This window comes from Chelonoidis abingdonii, chromosome 2 (assembly GCF_003597395.2).
Source record: "Chelonoidis abingdonii isolate Lonesome George chromosome 2, CheloAbing_2.0, whole genome shotgun sequence".
NCBI lineage: Eukaryota > Metazoa > Chordata > Testudines > Testudinidae > Chelonoidis > Chelonoidis abingdonii.
The window spans coordinates 204,220,469-204,241,556 of NC_133770.1; positions in this window are offsets into that span (position 1 = coordinate 204,220,469).

Below are 21,088 nucleotides of genomic sequence, written 5' to 3' on the forward strand. Positions count from 1 at the left end.
CCTATTAATATCCCCTTCGAGAGCAAAGTGACCTATCTTTTAAGCCAACCTATCCATTTCTCTTTCTTTTTCTACCCCATCCACACTGATATTCAACCATCCTTCCCTTTCCTGATATCCAACTCTCTCCCCACCTCCCAAAACTTTCCCCGTCTATTCTCATAACAACCTGTGAGCCTGACAATTTACCCTGGGCAAGTCACTCCCTGACAACTAGTCCTTTTCATGCATAAGTTGTCCCCATATCTCCTTAGCATAACTCATGCTATCAGAGGCTCCAAAGGCTGTCAAAGTTATTCTCATTCTCCCACTTAGAATCAAATAAATATGATTTAATCTTTCAGATTTTCAAGTAAAAATCTTAGCCATCTCACGAAAAGACCATTTCCCTTAAGAGATCACTTTTTATTGGTCTCTTGTATGATAATTAATACAGATTTCCTTGTACTTAGCTTCTCGCGTTTATTTTTGCTCTCGTATCTCTATAGTAGACTTCCATTGTTTGATCCTTGCCTGATTACAAATTGTACTGGTGACATTCTAAATGCAGCTAAACTGGCAGAGAATGAATGGCTGATATTGGACATTCTATTGTATGTCACTGGCAATTGTGATTCTCCCTTTAGAATACTTGGGGTACACCTATAGCCAGAAAATAAAACCTTCCCACATACTCTCATACAAACCTTTAGCCACATTCTATGTACCATTATAGCAGTTAGATGAGCAGCATAACGTTTCCATCTTTCAGATGAAGGATTGATGCCAGGTCAGCTGCTCAATTGCTTTAAACTGTATCGAAGGCTCCAATGACGCAGCAGAAGTTCAGGAAAGGTACCTGTACTTCATGCAACCATCTGGTAATGACAGCAGAAGGCTGAGAGATCATGCCCCTGCCTCTGTTACGATGCAGTCCTAGTTGGTAGTGGTATTGATGCAATTCCACTGTGCAACGAAGAAGAATTTAGATTTGCAGACACGGGGTCAGATATAGAGTTGGTTGAACATTTGTGAGGTGGATTTTCTAAATTTATATTATGATTTGAGGACAAGTACTCAAAATATTTAGTTTTTTCCCCTATCTTTTAAAAACTAATTTATTATAAATTAGAAATTTCTGTAAAAAAAAGGTTTTGTAAATATTTCCCCTCTAAAACTATAAGAGCGTTTCTGCATTTGTCAAAAAGCTCTGTTTTGGTGAGGGCAGTATTTTCCCAATCACTGAAATTATAAAGGGTGTTGAAATTTATGGGTGGGGGTGTTGGCAAAAGACTAAATTGGTAACACTGCTTAACTAGGCTACCACTGTGAGGGGGATAGGAGAGTTCAGGGGAGCGTACACTCTATGATGACATGGAAAGGTGGGCAACAGGCTGGAGTTGTGGCTGGATGGATAACTGGCTCCTGCATCCGACGAAGTGGGTATTCACCCACGAAAGCCCATGCTCCAATACGTCTGTTGGTCTATAAGGTGCCACAGGACTCTTTGCTGCTTTTACAGATCCAGACTAACATGGCTACTCCTCTGATACTTGGCTCCTACTATAATTCACTTTCCCCACCCTCCTCTGCATGAACTTATTAGGAGCTATGAAAGATACTGAGGCTAAGGCCTGGATGAGAATCCTTTCCTCTTCTTCTCCCTCCACATCCTCTCATTTCAGTACAGTACTTGGGAGTGGACTATGCCCCACTTAAAAACTGAGCTCAAGCTATCATTGGTCATTCACCCTCTTTTATCTTACATTTATTGCTTGAATTCTGTATTATAGTTATTGCATATTTAATTAAGGAAGCAGCACAGAGGCGCCACAAAACAATTTTTGGGCCTGTCACTCATATTCCCACCAATATAGGTTAACTGGGACATAATTGGCAGATCAATTAATTGAGTAGAACTATAGCTGAGGGGCTAATTTGAAGGGGAAGCAACCCCAGCAGCAGGGAGCATATACATTGAGAGGAAGGAATTGCTAAGAGCCTGAAGGAAGACAGCGGTAGGAAAGACTGGCTTCTGTTAGTTCAGTTTCCTTGCCCATAAATAAGTGGGGAACTGTAAATATATGTAAATAGCACTACAGGTGCTGGAACAAAACAGTAAAACATAGTGAAGGGTGAAGGACACCTGACATGGGATGGTCTGTGATAAAGGCCTGAAAGGTCTCTCAAGGGGATCATCCTGAGACTCTCCCCAAGTAGAAAGAGAATTTCCTTGCCCATCCATTGTTACTTCAGATAACTTTTTGGTCATAATCCTGCTAAGTTCTGAGCAATCCTTTCATATACTAATCATTTTCAACTCCTGTTGAAGTCAGCACTTTGAGCTTCAATCCCTGTCTACATAGATCCTGATTCAAATCACAATGAAGTTAATGGGAGTCTTTCCAATGGGCTTTGAACCAGGCCCACAGAGAGATGTAAGTACAATTCTAATATGTTTGCTGGTCTATGTTAATTATTAGTAAAATATTTTCCTTAATGTATATACAAATACAAAATCCACAAAACAGTTACCTGTTATGAGTTGTATTTTTTTATGGCAAGGGGAATGGCAAATTGGAACATAAGCCTAATATTGTGTTCTCAGAAATAACAAGGACAATGGAAATAATGAGATGACATTCTTGTCTTGGGCCTCTGTATTTTTAATTCTTGTTTAACTAGGAGGTATAAGATGAAAAGCCTGCCTGGAACAGTGGGACATAGTAGCTTTCTCATGACTTCATCAGAAGGTCATGTCCAAAGATGCCGAGAGGAAGGGAGAGTGCTACTGTTTAAATGAAATTTTCCTAGAGGTTTTTCTGCATGGAAGAAATCTTTTGCTTTAGTACAGTACCAGTCATCATTTCCAGCCATAATGAGCTATCTTACCTAGTATCCTGTTGTTCAAGCCTTTTTATGACAGTCTCTGCTCTTCCATATGGGTAAGTATTTTATTATTTCCATTCTTTATCGACTTAAAGGTCATTATCAATTCTGGTTATTTCCCCCATAGCTCTTCTTGTTTTCATGCAACTTTCCAGCCCTTCACTGACCTTTCAAAAACTTATGAAAGTTACGGTAATTTTTATCTGAACTCACAGTCTTTGAAGCATAGCAGTTTTCCATCACACACATACGTAACTTAGCCTTTAGGAACTGTGAATCAAACATTTTCCTGTTTAAAACAAGTTTAACGCAGAAATGCAATTATTAAAGAAATGTGAACTAATTTAAACCTAGTTGGAGGCATTAACCTTCCCATTCGTTCAGCCACTTTGACTGGATAAGTGCTGACTTAATTTTTTTTGTTGCCTGTCAGTAAAGTATTCCATCAGTATGCAATATCTTGAAGAAAAGAATTGATGTACTGTGCTGTTGGGCAGAAACAATAGAGATTACTCTCTCTGAATTCAAATTATTGAGCAGTATTGTGTTGCCCATTAGCTTAAATGAGGACATTTTGTAATGCCAAGTACATAATACCAGCCTCCATATTCACTGTGCACGAACCTGGTTTATATTCTTGTTTTGAAAATTGTCAGAGTTTGGGATTTCCATTCACTGATATTTTTGTTACATGTATAAGCATGGAATCATTTGAATTTTCAGTTCAATGGCAGCTCTGTGTTTAGTTTTTGTGATTTAGGATCAATGTTGCAATCCAGAGTGATTTACAACAGTGTTTTTTGTTTGTATACCAGAGGGAAAGTGATAACCATCATCTAATGAGTTATTGAATCATGAATAACCCAGACATCATAAAACATTTACTTCCCTTTTTTTCCTTAACTTCTTAACTCTGAGTTCCCAAGTCTATAATGCCTCATGAACCAAATTCTGCCCTTAGTTACATCCCTGAAAACCAACTGGGTGTAACTAATTAAAGAATTAGACTGCATAGGTCTGTTTAGATATGAGCCAGGCAATTGTGCCTTGCTGAAAGGAGACTATTGTTCCTAGCATTTTAGGTTCGTTCTCACTCTTTAATGTTGAATGCAAAACACTTCTGGGAAATCCAGTTAATCAACAAAAATGCTATATTACCTTCTGCTTTTTGGTGCTGAGGGTAACAAATTGTGGCCAGGAATGAAGGAAACTTGCAAATTAAGGGACAATTTTTGCTACATAATACCCCAAGTTTTGTGCAGTTTTGGGCAGATGGGCCTAAGGAGAGGGAAGAATGGGAAAGTAACCATTCTGTGTGGAATATCTTCCTTTGTTCCAGGAGGATTTCTAATGAGATTTCTGGTTGGACTGGAAATAACTGCCACTCCCAACAGTGTAATCTCAGGCTGTTCCCACTTCTTGAAGTTGAACTCTTGAGCAGCTACCTTTAAGGAGCTTGGGAAATTGACAGATCTAGGGTGAATTAACTCTCAGTCACACTTTTATAATGGTGCTGAGAATAATTTTGTCCTGCGTACATCAGCACTTAGCCCATTTTCATAATGAGTTATGGGAACTTGATGTTGTTAACAGTTGTAGTAATGTGTCTGTTTCCGAGTATAGACAGGGCTATGAAGAGGCATTTCTGGTGTACCAGTGGACAAGGAAAGGATTGTCAGAATTCTTTGACCTCCAACTCATTATGATGAGATATCCTTGCTAGAAGTAAATATTCCACATACTATGAGGATTTACATAACAAGGGTATTGAAACATCTTAAACTTTCAAAATATACATATTGGGACTGAACTGGCTGAAAATTTGATAAAAATGCCTTTTCTATTGAACAAAAATGTCGTGAGAGAATTTCTATTTTTCTTAAAAAAAAATTTGTAGTGGAAGTTATAGAAAAACTGAAAACCAAAAATGGTTCAGTTTTCAAAAGTTGAATTTGTTGGCTATTGGATTATTGGGTGAAAACCTGAAAATTGTTCAAGGCTGTCTATGAAGACAAGAGTTTGTGTTTTCTTTTAAAGTTTTTGCAGGAAATAAAATATATTTCCAAACCTGATCTAGTTTTAAGTAGATACAAACAAAGAACAGTGGATCCAATCCTGACCTCAGTGAACTCGATGGAGACATGATGGTGCTACTAATATGTAGAGTTACTGTTACTGCCATAGAAGTAGTACCAAAAGGTTATGTGCTCACAGTCCTTACTTGGTAACACAAGAAGTTAGAGGAGTAAGGCTCCTGTTTCACTGTACTCAGATCTGAAGCTGACCAAAGGGAAGAGAACAGAGGTTACCTTCTCATGCTCCCCTCTGTGAGTAAGGAGGGGGCGGATGTGAAAAGGATAAGATACCGGGGAAGCCCTGGCTCCAGTCCCCAGAGTAGATGACCAGAGAGAAAGCCAGAGGAACAAGTGCAGGTGTAGAAGAAGAGTTATAGCTCTACATCACAATCTGAGCTGGACAAAATTTTTACCCCAAAGTTTTTTGTTCTTTGTCTGAAAAATGAGATTTAGGTCAACCAAAACGCTTTGTGAATTTGGGTTGAATTTGCTGAATTGTTTTGGTGGGGGGGGAGGGTGAAGAAAAGAAATAAAAACAAATCCAAAAACATCTAAACTTTTGTTTTGAAATGTTTGGAATGAAAGATTTTTATTTCTTCAGTTGAAAATGCCATTTCCTTTTGAATTATATTGTAATTTTACTTTATAAAATAAAGTTTAAAAAAATCTGAAAATGAGATGTAACCTTTTTGGTTTGGGTTGAATTAAATGTTTCAGTTGAACTAAAACTATTTTTTCTCAATTTTTTTAATTCAGCCACCAAATTAAAACATCAGTTGTACACACAGCTTTAATAATCATTCATTCTCTGGTTTGGTCCCCAGGTACAACAGCTGTACACCACCTTACTACGTTAAAGGAGACAGATTGTAAAGCTACTAGGTAGGACAAAATATTCTAAGTCTTAACTTTTCATGCTTCCTCCTCAGACAATTACAAAGGCATGTCCATTTGAGAAAAATGGAATACTTTTTTCCATTGGCCTGAATAACAGAACTTTCATTTTTAACATGGAATGATGTGGTCACCAAAAATCAATGTATACTCACAGTTAACACAGAAGGGGACAGATTCTAAGTTGATGTAGATCAACATAACTTCATTTAAGTCAATGGAGCTACATATGAAGTGTACCAGCTTGGATCCAGACTTAAAGTTTCTAAATCACAGCAGCTATTCCTATTCCAAGATAATCGTATAGTGTATATGGTAACTCTAGGTAAATACGGACTGTTAAATGGCATCCATTGTGAGTTCTAGCTAGGTTTATCAAAGGAGCCTGAAGCTGCTAGGCACTCAAATCCCAGTTCAAGTAATTGGGAACTGGAAATCTGGGTAGCCAACGCAAGGGTGCAAGGTGCAATGCAAGGTGCATTATTTATTAAATACAACATTACTGCTCTTGTGTACTGACTACCCTGATCTCAGGTAGCAACACAGGGAGAATAATCTCCACAAAGCTGCTACAACCCTCTTCCTCATGCAAGTGGGAGGGATGGGATGAGAAGCGGTTGGACGATTTTCTCTGTCCCTACTGTGCATTGGCTAGTGTTGCTAAAACAGTGTGCTGGCTAAAGTATACTGGTGGAAGGTAGTTGCCTCTTGGAACAAAGGGAAACCCAGCAAACAGAGTGTGACAATCAGCTTCACACTCTGCCTTCCTGTCTGATACAATGCAACAGTGCTCTTAACCTTTGGTCAAGGCTTATGGCAGAGCTACAACTGACCCCACAACTGGCACAAAATATAAATACTCCCACAATCTCAAACTCAGTCTCTTTCCTATGTTTTTACTTTCCTTATCGCTTTGCATTACTAGTTGCACTATCACTTTATTATGTATGAATGAGCAATAAGATACTTGACAAACTTTTGGCAGGTTCTATTTTTTAAGAAAAATTAGGCATATAAATATTTAATTTAAACCTTATTTACTAAATTAAGTACATTGAATTATAGTCATATACATAGCCACAGGACCGGGGAAAATGTTTTTGCATTGTAATTTACATAAATACAGAGCTGCTGCCTCAAGAAACTGTAAAAGAACACAAAGTATTAATATTTGTACTTAAAATAACATTGAAAATGTATGCATCTTTATTACATTGGTTCATTAATATTTTCAATTTATTCAAACTTTACTCCCTATTTCAGTTTTTTTAGCTTTCATTTTATTTTACTACTCCATATTGAAACTAGAGTTTATTCTTTGCAGATATAAAACTTAATGCAATAGAAATATTGTTCAGTGGTCTTATTTTATTTTTCTTCTTAAAATGCACCTGTTGTTCTCCAAGCTCATGTACACATTCAAACTATAAATTTGTAATACAATGAAGTTAAATGTGTAAATTAGAGTAATTCTGAGTATCATAAGATCCAGATTCTCACCTGGTGTAAATCACTGAAGAATTAATCCATTCAATGGCTCTATGCCAATCCACCTGCTGAAGGGAGATAATAAAGATGCACAGAGCCTTTATGCAGACAACAATGGCCCTTCTTTCTGATCTCCTGGGTTCCACAGAGTTCACAGGAGATCTATGGGGTTTGGGACGGATACCATGACTCTCTTTAGGATGGGGAAAACATACCCTACCTCCTCAATAGAACAATATAGGTCAAATCTTTACTCAGAAAAACATTTCAGATATTTTCTTCCCTTTAGCCCTCTTCCTTGGGTTTTATTTGCAGAAGTGAGTGTGCATACTGTGCAGAGTCACAGAGATTGCAAATGAAGAGTGACATGTATTGGCGGAATTGTATAGGGCCCATTTGCAGAATAACAGGACATATTCTTTTTGGCCGTAAAGTATTCACCATCTTTCAGTTTCTTTAGCATTAAAATGTAAAATGTTTAAGGGAAAATAATAAAATAGCAAGAGAATATCTGGCAAAATTACACCTGAAAAGTTCTGCCCTAATCCTATGGTGCACTTGCATGAACTGCTGACATTTCATACCAGCCCTGTGTGGAATAATTGTCTGGAAATAAGAACCCTGGTTCCCTGAGTGACTGGCTGTCTCCAGAATGGTGCTGAAACCTTTCACCTCCAATTGAACTTGGGCCCAATGTGCTCTAAAAAGGAAAATGAATCTGCACGGTTTTATATACTTGTTCTCACAGGGCCTGATTTTAGGTTGTTCTAGGCTCCTATTCAGGCCTAGACTTTCAGAACTTCACAGAATCAAAGTCATTCTGAGCAAATATGTTTATATTTGTACATTATGGAAGTAAGGTTGAGCTGAATTGTGCATTCGAAGCAGGTTTCAACCACTTTGTTAAGTACATCTTTTTAATATATGAAAAACACAGTGCATCCTCCCTACAATTACAACATTTACTCTTTGACTAGAGAGAGAATTTTCAGAGAATTTACTAGTAAACATGTTAATTCACTGTAGTGAAAATGAAACATCTTCAACAATCATGTGTAAGCAGAGTCAGGATGAGCTGTACCCTGACATCTGGTGGTGAAGTATGGGAAGTGTGGAAAGAATGTCTGGAATGCGAAATCTCAAATATTTGCATAGGCACGCCTACCCCATCCCAGACTGCCGAGCTGTGGGACTGCTTTGTGACAGAAATGACTCAAACCTCAGATTGGGTCGGTACATATGCTAGAACAAGGGGCCAATGAGGTTCCAACCCTGTGAATAGAGAAGAGGTTGGACAGGTATTTGGATGCTGGTACCGTGCAGGCATCGTGTGAACGCTAGAGAACCAGGTTGCGCCTCCTTCCTCTTCTCACTATGAAATTGTCAGAGTTGATATTGTTTTTATTCCCTTAAGACTCGAGATACAGGTTGCTGAGACTGACTAGCACTTGGGCTAAATGGCCTGCATAGCACTGGGCTCCCTACTATGTGTGAGATCAACTAAGAGCTAGAAACTAACCTGAGCTGGGGGAGTACTGAGTACTGTGCTAAAACTAGTGGGGAGCACTATGAGCTATACATGTGGCAGCCAGAGCAAGTGGCGGAATGGAGCAGTTTAATAGGATGCTGGACGGAACAAAGGCAGCTAGATGGAGAATGGTGCGGCTGAGACAAGAAGCAGTGTAACTTGTGGGGCTGTGGAGCGTCCCCCATAGAGCGAGCCGAAAGTCGAGCAGTTTGCTGGACACACTGTGAGCAGCTCACGCGGCAGCTGGATGGAGTGGAGCAGTTTGATGAAGGCGGCCGGGAGCACGATGAGCGCAGATGTAAGGCGAGCAGCAGTTCGTGAGAAGGCGGAAGCAGAACCCACGAGAGCAGGGCAGTTGGCCCGGGACCACACGTTAAGGGGCCCACTTTCACCCGCTGGGGGGAGGGGACCACCTACAAGATAGACTTTGGAATTCTGGCCAGGTAGCATCTTGACACAGAGACTGTGAGGTTGTTGATTTGGACGTGACTTGAGACTTAAGACCCTAGGGGAAAAGGACATTGCCCAAATAGTACAATTGGGGGTGAGTTATTATGGTTTGTGTAAACTGTGTTTGTGGTGTTACTCCAATGGAGTTGACCACATTGAATTCCTTTCCCTTTATAAGAAAGATTTCGCTACACTCAGACTCTGTGCTTGCAGAGAGGGGAAGTATTGCCTCCTAGAGGCGCCCAGGAGGGTATGGTATGTAAGTGTCCCAGGTCACTGGGTGGGGGCTCGAGCCGGTTATGCATTGTGTTATTGAAACGGAACCCCTGGATACTGAACCTGGCCCTTGTTGCTGCCAACTCAGAGGGGCAGAAGGGTTACACATGTTTATCTCAAATAGTCAAAAATACAATAATGCCTTTGTCATAATCATATGGATATCTCATAGTGTCACCACAGGGCAGAGAAAAGGTTTCTTTGTGTACCTTACTCTGAATTGCCTGAGTTTTTAATGCTTGATTTTAGGAAAATTACAACATCCCTGTAATGTATTTTACTATAGATTACTGATATACACTCAACCTTACAATTGTCTGAAAATTATATTACCTTTCATTCACAAGGCATACGGGAACACATTCTTGTAACATCATGAATCAATATCTTCTGTGTTTGTATATATTTAAAGTGTATTTGGACATCAAAGCAGTTACATTATTCATCTCTCTTTGCAGCCTATTGTTACTTCTGTTTTGGTCTCCAGGGATACTACACAGTGGCCATCCTTTTGCTAACTGCTTCCTAGCTCTTATTAGTTATTATGTCATGCTAACATTACTTGCCTTCCAAGAGTCCCTGTTTTGCCTGCAGCATTGATTTTCATGGCCCTGTTCTTCCAGATTTTCTGGTTTTGTATAAATTCACTTTCACGTTTTAATCTCCAGCTGCTTTTCATATTTCATCAGTGAGTATGACAGTTGTTTCTTAGATTGCAATTTTTTATTTCTTGTTTTACTTGTGACTTTCTGCTTGCTGACGGTGTATCCTTTTGCTATTCGCTTTATAACCAATTAGAACAATCTGTGTTTATGTAATCACAGGTAGGGAAATAATTAAAGAAAAATGTTGCTTTTAAATTAATCTTTAGAAATGAGGTAAAAACATTCAAAATCCCTGAATTTGTATCTATATCGTCCAGTTTATTTTTTTCACAAGTATGCCTGACACATTCCATTTTGTACGTAATGAATATAATAAATCTCACACTACAGTCTATAGCTGGAAAATTAAGAGTTTAATAGTTATTAAATAGTCTAAATATCTTTTGTTATTTTCATATAGCTTTTATTCAAATGCCTTTTTTTGCTCCGTACATTGCTTTTAAACCAATACCTAAACAGAGTACACTGTGATTGAGATGATAGTGAAATACTTTGAAATGTGCTTCTAAAATATGATGCACTGAAAAATAAAATGAAACATTTTAGTCACATTTGTACAGGGGCTAGATCCTCAGCTAGGTAATTTGACATAACACCACCAAGGTTAAAGGAGCTTATTTGATTTACTCTGAGGATCTGGCCCTGGATTTTCATCTTTGTCATCTCTCATCTGTGCTGGGGTATTAGACATTTTCCTAACACTGTTAACACCAGAACAAGCTGACTACAATTTTGGGAGTGCTGAGTCAGCTCACAGGGGCTCTGAGACTTGGTGCTGCAGTTTTTTTTATTGTACTGTAGACGTAGGTAACCCAGTGTTTAAAATGCCACTAGGTGTCTAGAGACCTTAAACTTCCCATTACCATGCTGATTACTGTTACCATGCATTATCTTAGCTTTTGTTTCCCTCTGCACTGCACACCAAAGGGGCACATTTGAGCTTCTGACTGGATTCATACACTCCTGACAAACAGTGAACCATCATTAAGGACTTTCATGAAGATAATGAATCAGCAAGTGAGAGAGCTTCACATGAAAGTGTCTATGCACTTAACTACCACTGTAAATTATAAATTAAATTACATGGTGCCGAAAACTAAGGAAAAGAAGACATTGTTAAACTGTGAATCAAACTGGAGAAAACAAATTTGATTTTGGCCCATGATATAGGCCTGCTCTACACTATGCGTTCAAACCAATTTTAGCAGCGTTAAACCGATTTAACGGTGCACACGTCCACACTACGCGGCCCTTTATATCGATATAAAGGGCTCTTTAAATCAGTTTCTGTACTCCTCCCCAATGAGAGGAGGAGCGCTAAAATCGGTATTACCATATCGGATTAGGGTTAGCGCTCGGAGACTGTCAACCATCCGCACGTACTTTGTGTCCTTGCCGGGCGCGCGCAGATGATAAGTCCAACCAACACGCATGCCCATGTGATCCTGTAGGCAATCCGTCTATCTCGCGCCTTTCTAAGCAATCCTGTCACATCACTCAAGATGCGTACGATTATCTCCGATACCGTTACGGGCCAGGGTAACAGGAAAAAGCCCCTAGTTGACTTTGAACTCTCCATTTCCTGTCTTGCCTGCGTGTGTCGTGGCTGATCCCAGTACGGTGAATGGTTGCGCGATTGCGATCCCAAGATCCAAAGAGCTCTCCACGGGATGGGCCGTACGGGACGATTCTGGATCTGATCGCTGGTATGGGGAGAACAATCTGTTCTGCATCAGAGTTCCCGTTACGAAGAGCGAACAATAATGCCTAATGCAAATTCTGAACCAAGAAGTCTATCCAGTCACACTGAGCTTTGTGCGCGTGAAACAAGCGTAACAGAAAGCCAAAGATCAAGCATGGGTGATATGTCGGTACACCGTGGGCGTGGCCTCAACACTCATGAATATGTGATGATGGCTACACAGTTCGGAGGAAGCAAGAAGTACTCGAAGGCAGGTGGGGGGACGAGCGCAAGGCGGGCGCCGCCCCCGGTTACTATGGTGGGGAAGATACTGAGGACTATCCAGCCCTATTCCCACAAGTACACAGCAGTCTGCGAAGATGGTCATTGTCATTCCCTCTCGGCCTGAGCTTCCCAGCTGCCTGGTAGGTTTCAAACACTAAATATTACGTCGTCCGGTGCGTGCAGGGTCTCACCCACACTCTCCGCCCCCCCACGTGAAGAAGAGGGAGAATCGTGTCACACTGAATGCGGTGGTAGATGCGACTGCTGCAGCAGTGAGGTGCAAGGAGCCGAGTATTGTCTTTGCTTCTCCCTCCCGGTGAGCTAAGAGAATGTACAATATGACTGCTATCCAGTCGGTCACATCAGCCGTAGTCCTCTGGCTGCCCTCAGGTTTGAGCTGGCAGGTAGTTGGCCTGGGTTAAAAATAGGAATGATTCCTGGGGTCATTCCAGTAGATGGTACAGAATACGCTCTCGGTACCATCCTTCCATCATAGCACCAGGGGCCTGAGCTCCATCGCCCTCTCCCTTACATGTAAGAAATAGTCTGTACGTGCTGGAGCTTCATAAGCCCAGCGGCATGCATGGGCTCCTCTCCCCACATCCGCTTAGCCCTCTGCCTGGGACTGTTAGCACGCGGGAGGCTGCCTCCACCTCATTATCTCACTAACAAGGTCCTCTCTGCACTTTTATCTAACTTCCAAAGATGTGGGTGGACACCACGGTAGTCTGGTAAGGTTGGGGAGCGATTGGAGCTCAGGTGTGGGTGCCAGGCATGTGGGCGTTGGCAGCCCCTCTGACTATGAGGCGCGAGATAGGGCATGTTAGTCTATATTTTTCGCAGGACTTGGATAGGTTAGCCGCTGTGTCTGTGATAACCACTCGTTCTCTATACGACTTTTGCCCCATATTCTATGTTAGGAGCCTCTTTAGGAGACATCATCTTAAATGGAGGGATTGACTCGGATTCCTTCCAGTGCCTGTTGGCCGGTCTCCTCCCTTCCCCTCCGACCCTTAGCCAGATGGGCACCCGAAGAGCAGGACATCACAGAATGATCAGCGAATTAACGTCCATTCATTGCCAACATTTGTACAATGGCAGCAGCGCTAGATCAGAAGATCATTAACGTCCGCCGCTAATCGCAATCTCCAATGCTGTGTATGTATCGCCTGCAGAGTAACTTCCCTCCCATCCAGTACCATACGGTTAGCAGTAAAAAAAAAAGCTGAACGGGCTCCTTTGGCGTATCTCCAGTGGCCTCCAAAAAAGGCGGAATCCTGTTCCCTGAAAGGAATGAGTGACGACGTTTACCCAGAACCACCTGCGACAATGATTTTGCCCCCATCAGGCACTGGGATCTCAACCCAGAATTCCAAGGGGCGGGGGAGACTGCGGGAACTATGGGATAGCTACGAAATAGCTACCCAGAGTGCAACGCTCTGGAAATCGACTCTAGCCTTGGACCATGGACGCATACCCCCGAATTAATGTGCTTAGTGTGGCCGCGTGCACTCGACTTTATACAATCTGTTTTACAAAACCAATTTATGTAAAATCGGACTAATCCCATAGTGTAGACGTACCCATAGTCTTGAAAACACTAAAAACCAAAAATTAAATCTTTAAAGTTACCTGGCAAGAAAAAAAGAGATGGTTTGGGCAGATGGAAAAAGTTAATCTCATTTTAGACCCTTATTAAGGCTGGAAGAGTCATTGTCATCATATTTCTTTCTTTACTTTGGAAACATCAAGAATGTCAAATCTCTTCTTTCTGTCTAGGTATTGTTACAGGACTCTTTGGACATCTGTCTTATAGACGAAAGGCAGTATAGTCCAGGAGTCCTTGAGCAAGCCACTTCACTTCCCAGTGCTTCTCTTTCTTCTTCCAGCCTCTGTCTTGTCTATTTCAACTGTAAGCTCTTCGGGGCAGAGACTGCCTCTTATCATATTTATATGTAGAGTCCCTTATACAATGTGGTGACTGGGGCCTCTAGACACTACCTTAATATAAAAAAAACTATTTTTTTAAATGTGGAACTTTTTTTATCCCTTAATTAAAGGGTTGTTGTGCATTTGAATTAAATATGTATTAACAAATAACAAAAAAAAGTGAATAAAAATCACATCCTCTTTCACTGAAGGTTTTAATTTGTCCTAAAAAGCTGTGAAATGGGGATAGATTTACATCCTATTATCTCCTTACCCCCATGTAGATGAGTGGACTCACCCCTGCGGCGCTTCCTGCTGGTTACTTCTGGGAATTAGCTTGTCGCCAGCCCGGAGCGCCCTCTGCAGGCAGTGATCCATCTGTCCTCTGGCCCCTGTGTCCCTCCCAGGACCTTGGTGCCCCTTTAACTGGGTCTCCTCCTCCCAGGGGAACCCCCCATCCCACTATCCCCACTTTGCCTCAGTATTGGCTACCACCAGTCTCCATCTAGCCCTCATTCTCTGGGGCAGACTGATGTATTAACCACTCATCATCAGCAAAGGGGTTTGGACCTGCTGCCTTTGCCTACCCCTGGGCTGCCCCCTGCAGCCCCCAGTAACTCTTGGCCTAATGCTAGGCTGCAGCCTGGGGCTTTCCAGGCTAGAGCTCCCCAGCTCCTCTGCCTTTCCCCAGCCCTGCTTCACGGAGGTACCTTATGTCCAGCTCCCTGCAGCCAGATCCATCTCCCTCTATATCTAGAGAGAGACTCTTGAGCTCCTGGCTCCCAGCCTCTTTATACAGGCTAGCTGTTGCCTGATTGGGGCGTGGCCCAGCTGCAGCCACTTTCCAATCAGCCCAGCTTAGTAGCTCACAGCCACAACCTTCCCCCAGAGCTGTTTTAAGCCCTTCAGGGCAGGAGCAGGGTAAGCACCCTGCTACATCCCACTACCCGTTCAGGTATCTGGGCAGAGTTCTTTTGGACAGCGTCCACTGGCTCCCTTGACGCCTTTGAGGAGCAGTGGGCGCTGTCCGGGGTTCTCTGCTCAGTGTCCCCGTCAGGCTCCCTTCTTATGACCCTCTGACCGCACTCCCGTCCCTGTTCTTTTATTAGTTGTCCCCCGTAATCAGTGGGCTTCTGTGGTCCTGTGGGTCCTCCCCTTAGGCTGGGGGGGGATCCTTTAGCAGTGGGCGGGCTTTGCCTGCCCACTTCCCAGGAACCCAATAGATACACCCCACTATCTGTTCACGTATCTGGGCAGAGTTCTTTTGGACGGCATCCACTGGCTCCCTTGACGCCTTTGAGGAGCAGTGGGCACTGTCTGGGGTTCTCTGCTCGGTGTCCCCGTCAGGCTCTCTTCTTATGATCCTTTGACCTCACTCCTGTCCCTGTTCTTTTATTAGTTGTCCCCTGGACTTAGTGGGTTTCTGAGGTCCTGTGGATCCTCCCCTTAGGCTGCGGGGGATCCTTTAGCAGTGGGCGGGCTTCTGCCCGCCTACTTCCCGGATACCCAATAGATACACCCCACTACCCAGCACATCAGATATCTGTGAGGCTCCACCCAAGCACAAAGGTCAACCCCCATAGACCTGAAAGCAGGCCTGGCTCTAATTCTCTTCTCTCTGTCCTGACATGGGTTAGATCATTAGCTGGCATAGTTCAACGTAGCTGCACTTCATAGCTGCATAAATCAGCATAACTCTAGGCTAGTGAAATTACAGCAGTCAAAACTGAGCTGGCAGCCTTGCCCTGCAGAATCTCCATAACTGCATCCAAGAAGAGGAATGCTGCACAAATGATAAAAGGTTTAGAAAGCCTGACTTAGGAGGAAAGGTTAAAAAAAAAACTGGGCATGTTTTGTCTTGAGAAAGGAAGACGGAGGTGGAACTGATAAGAATTCAAATAAGTTAAGGGCTGTTATAAAGAGGACTGTGATCGATAGTTCTCCATATACACTGAAGGTAGGACAAAGAAGTATTTGGCTTAATCATCAGCTGGGTCATTAAGCTGTGGAACAGGCTTCTGAGGGAGGTTTTGGAATACACATTGCAAAATGTTTTTAAGAACAGGTTGGACAGGGACAGTCTAGGTTTACGTGGCCCTGCCTCAGTGTGGGAGGCTAGACTAGATGGTCTCTCAAGGTCCTCTCTAGCCATACATTTTTATGATTCTAAGATCTGCTGTGGCTCTGTTCCTTTTTGTATCTGCCTGTAGATGAGTGGACTCATCCCTGCGACGCCTCCTGCTGGTGACTTCTGGGAATTAGCTCGTTCCAGCTCTGGAGTGCACTCTGCAGGCTGGTGATCCACCTGTCCTCTGACCCCCGTGTCCTTCCCTGGACCCGGTGCCCTTTTACATGAGGTGCTGCCCTCTGGCAGTAACCCCTTTCTCTCAGGGTCTCCCCTCCCTGGGAAATCCCCACCCTCTATCCCCACCTTGCCTCAGTATATGGCTACTGCCCCACGCCCAGGGGCAGACTGCAGTATCAGTTTACTCATCACTGGCAAGGAGGGTTTGGACCTGCTGCCTTGGCCTACCCCTGGGCTGCCCTCTGCAACCCCCAGTACATGCTAGGCCGCAGCCTGGGGCTTTCCAGGCAGGAGCTCCCCAGTTCTTCTGCCTTTCCACAGCCCTGCTGCACTCTAGGTACCTTGTCTAGCTCCCTATAGCCAGGACCTTCTCACTTTACAGCTAGAGAGAGGATCCTGGCTCCCAGCCTCTTTATACAGGCCAGCTGTGGCCTGATTGGAGCATGGCCACAGCTGAGCCTACTTTCCCCAATTAACCCAGGCTTCTTGCCCCAGCCCTCTTCTGGGCTGTTTTAAGCCCTTCAGGGCAGGAGCAGGGGACCACTCTGCTACACTGCCCCTTCCCAGCACCACCCTTAGCACTTCCCCCTTCAGGCTTTGAGCCCACACCTAGTATTCCACTGCACCAGAGCTTGCAGAGGAAGCCTCTACAGGTAGCAGGTTGCTGACTTACTCAGTTCTCACACTAACAGATATTAAACCTGTCATTTAATGCTCTGCTGGACAGCACTCAGATACCATGATGATAATTGCTGAAGGCAGTATGAACCAGAAGAGAAGAGGAATTTTCTTCTGGTCAGAATCCAAGTTTTTAATGGTCCCTATACTATAACAATTTAATGGTACTATAGCAGGAGGGAGACTGCCTCCCCAGATGTGCAGTGATGGAAAGTTAATGCCAGTTTAAATACTCTCACATTCATTCATTTATGAACTGAGGATGGGTAAATCAGACTGGATGAGTTTAGAATCAATCTGCATCTTTGTGCAAAATCTGAATGAACAAAACTCTTCAAATATTTGAAACTAGACTTGACTGAGTAATAATAATCAAGTAGTTCATTCAATAAATGTTATATTTTAATAACTTGTTTATCCAATATTTTCTTCATCATTCACTGTTTCACTGGAAACAAATTGTTCATATTTTTTTTATTTGAAAAATGCATATATATTTAAAAATTCATGAATTGCTGTATTTACAATAAATAGGGATAAAAATATGGTAGAAGAGAGTACTTCCAGTTTGATTTCTCTCCCAAATATTTGTTCTTGATGCTTTGCTTTTTTTTATGAATCTACTGCAAAGCCTCACTCAACCAAATGTTTGTGAGAATAAAAAAGGGTAAAGCTATCAGTGAGGCAGACTGGCAGATTTTAGATTCAAGAATATTCACTAAGACTTTGATTGACCAAAGCACTTAAGCATGGACTTAACTTTAAGCATCCACAGAACTGCCCACATGACGTCTCTCAGCGTATTCACAATGTGCCCAGCCACTTGATGCCAGATGGAGAGCCAGCAGCCCACCATCAAAATATGTCAGTGGGCATTGTTGTTGATATGCAACATAACCTGAAGTTGACCTTAGCTGCATCACAGGTAATTAGAAAAAAACCATTTAAAGAGACTGGCTGCACAGTTGCCTTGTCCTGTTCAAAACCAGTTTAGAGATTACCACAGGTGCCTTGGCAGATCAAAACCTGGTGGACAGATGGTTGGGTCCCTGATGAGGGAATGATTAACAACTGTTGTCGCTGACCACTCATTGCTCCAGATTCCACTCTCATGTCCTGTGGCGGCATAAATACCATCAAAGGTGTCTAGAAGACAGGGGAGCTGGCAGGTCGTTGAAAAGATCTGCATAAAAAGGCAGGTCACTGTTCTCATGGATCTTGGCCAGCAGCATGACAGAGGCCTTCTCACAGTAAATACAGGGCTGTGCTATGTTACTATGGGTATGTCTACACTACCCGCTGGATCGGCGGGTAGTGATCAATCTACTGTGGATCGATTTATCGCGTCTAGTGTAGACACAATAAAATCGATCCCCGATTGCGCTGCCGTCTACTCTTGAACTCCACTGCAGCAAGAGGCAGAAGAGGAGTCGACGGGGGAGCGGCAGCAGTTGACTCACCGCCGTCCTCACGGCTAGCTAAATCAACCTAAGATATGTCGACTTCAGCTACGCTATTCACATAGCTGAAGTTGCATATCTTAGGTCGACCCCCCCACTAGTGTAGACCTAGCCTAAGTATTGGCAGGCATGCATGCCAACGGAATTGGACATAAAGTCCTGGTAACAATATGCATAGCTTTGCTATGCTCTACATTGACCAGTCTCATTTGACCAGACAGTGCAGTATTCTGCTGCTGGATAGTGGAAGGCAAGGCCTGATGTTCTAAGCATTGGGCGCTCGCACCTGAGGTTGAACCAGTTAATTTTCTGAGCAGATTGTTCTGAATGCTGACTTTGGCTACCATCTTCCTCAAGTGATTACAATATGTCAATGACCTATTGAATTTCACACTGAGGTAAACCAGGTTTGGACCACACTGCAGGTGTTGGCCATTGAAGAAAATGTTTAACTCGTGGCTTGCGCTTGCATTATGCAGATGAAATACACTAAAAAATGTCTTATGAAAGCTCAACTGCAGGCGCCATTGACTACAATAGTCTGCCCTGCGCTGCCTATCCTCATTCAAGACCTCATCAATTTCTAAGAAGAACTGAGCTTAGTAGCTGCAGAAGATGTTGCCAGCATAGATAAACTTGTAATTGATCAGTGTTCACATCACACTACCCATCAGTATCGGGCCTGGGCTGGGAAAGCTAATGATCCAACCATCAGACCAAATTCAGTGACAAATCTTGGTCATGTGTTGTCTAACAGCCCACATGATTAAATCTAAGTTCATACCCAGTTTGCTGGATTGAGGCCTATTACTTTTGTCGTGTTCTCCCAGCTTTACTGCTTCCTGTTTCATTCACATGTACAGTAGTGCTGGCAGGCTGTACAATCTTTATATATAATTCACTTTCATACATGGGGATTTGTCATAAGTGGAGAAATACTTCTCTTACCTTTACCTCACTATAGATTATTTCTTTATATTCTAATGGGAGCTTCTATTCTTCATGTAAGAAGAGTTAATGGTGCCTTTGACACCTTGACATCTTTGTCTCAAAATCCTCGCATTCTCAAGTACAATTGGTTTCTATTTGCATAACAATATTATCTGTCCGTTCACTGGCAATTAAGTGACCACTCATTTGGTTTTATTACTTTCCTGTGTTTAACTGGCATCAACTTTGAGGTCATCTAAAGAAAAACTGATCTGAGCAAATGTCATCGTTTTTTTGTTAAGCCATCTAAAATTCCATAACCCATTTAGATAATGTCATCTGATTTATTTTACTGAAACATAGACATTAAAGTTAGCAAAGATCTATTAGGTTACTTATGCCATGTCCTGTCCAGTGAACCATTAATCCCAACTAATCCTTATGTCCAGTACAGTTTTAAATATGCTTCCAATGATGGGGATAACATTGCCATCCTTTAGGAAGTGATTTTTTAAAATGTCAGCGATTAAAGGCTCAGTCTTAGGTAATGAGATACAAAGCCTTTCACTTTTATGTCCCTATTAAAGTTATGGCATAGGTCCAAATCCTGGTAGCTAAAGCTCCAGAACAGCAAAATATTAAGCATGTGACTATCTTTAAACATGCTAGACTGCTGCTTTAGTTAATAGGAACTGGACTAGGAACATAACTTTAAAATATCTACCTGTGGTAATTCTATGGTATCCATTACTATTGTATCTAAGGATCTCACTAACTTCTTAATGTACTGATGCTCCCATCTCCCCCGTGAGGTAGGAAAATGTTATCCCCATTTTACAGATGGGGAACTGAGCACAGACGCACAGTGACTTTCCAATGGTCACACAGGAAGTCTGTGACAGAGCAGGGAATTGAATTCAGGTATCCTTAGTCCCAGGCTAGCACTGTAAACACTAGACCATGCTCCATCTGCTTAACTTTTGCATGTCTCAGTGATTCATAGTGGAAATCTGAGAACAGAATTTAGCCTTTAGGCTCAATATTCATTGTATTCGCAAACTTCAAAGCAAACCTCAGCTTTGTTTGCCAAAACTGTCAGAGAGCACACAACATATGAGTAGAGGTTGTTCTTGCAGCTGTGGAATTGTCAAACATCTATATAACCAGTCTCCTTTGATTCCACCAATATCTTCCATCTCTTCTGTAATACAGCCTGTGAACCTTACATTTTATTTTTCCTTTTGGTATCTTCAGAGGGGCTCCTGTGGAGGGGAGTCTAGCTTGGTAGGGGAAATTCACTTCTTAAGAAGTTGGTTCCCTTCTAAATCCCATGGACCATACTGCAAGGTTTGCAAAGCTTTAATTGCAATGTGACTTAAAATGTCACCTTGATTCTGGTGTGGCAACACTTCATTCTGTCTCGTGTATTTACACACATTGTAAAAACTCAGTTCAATAAAGCTCTTTTGTTTTCTCCCAGAACTATGGAGGGGCCAGGCTTGCAATTTTTCCTTCTGTGCTTTAAATTCAAAGGTTAAAATATGATGATCAAAATGGTGATAGAGAGGTCTAAATG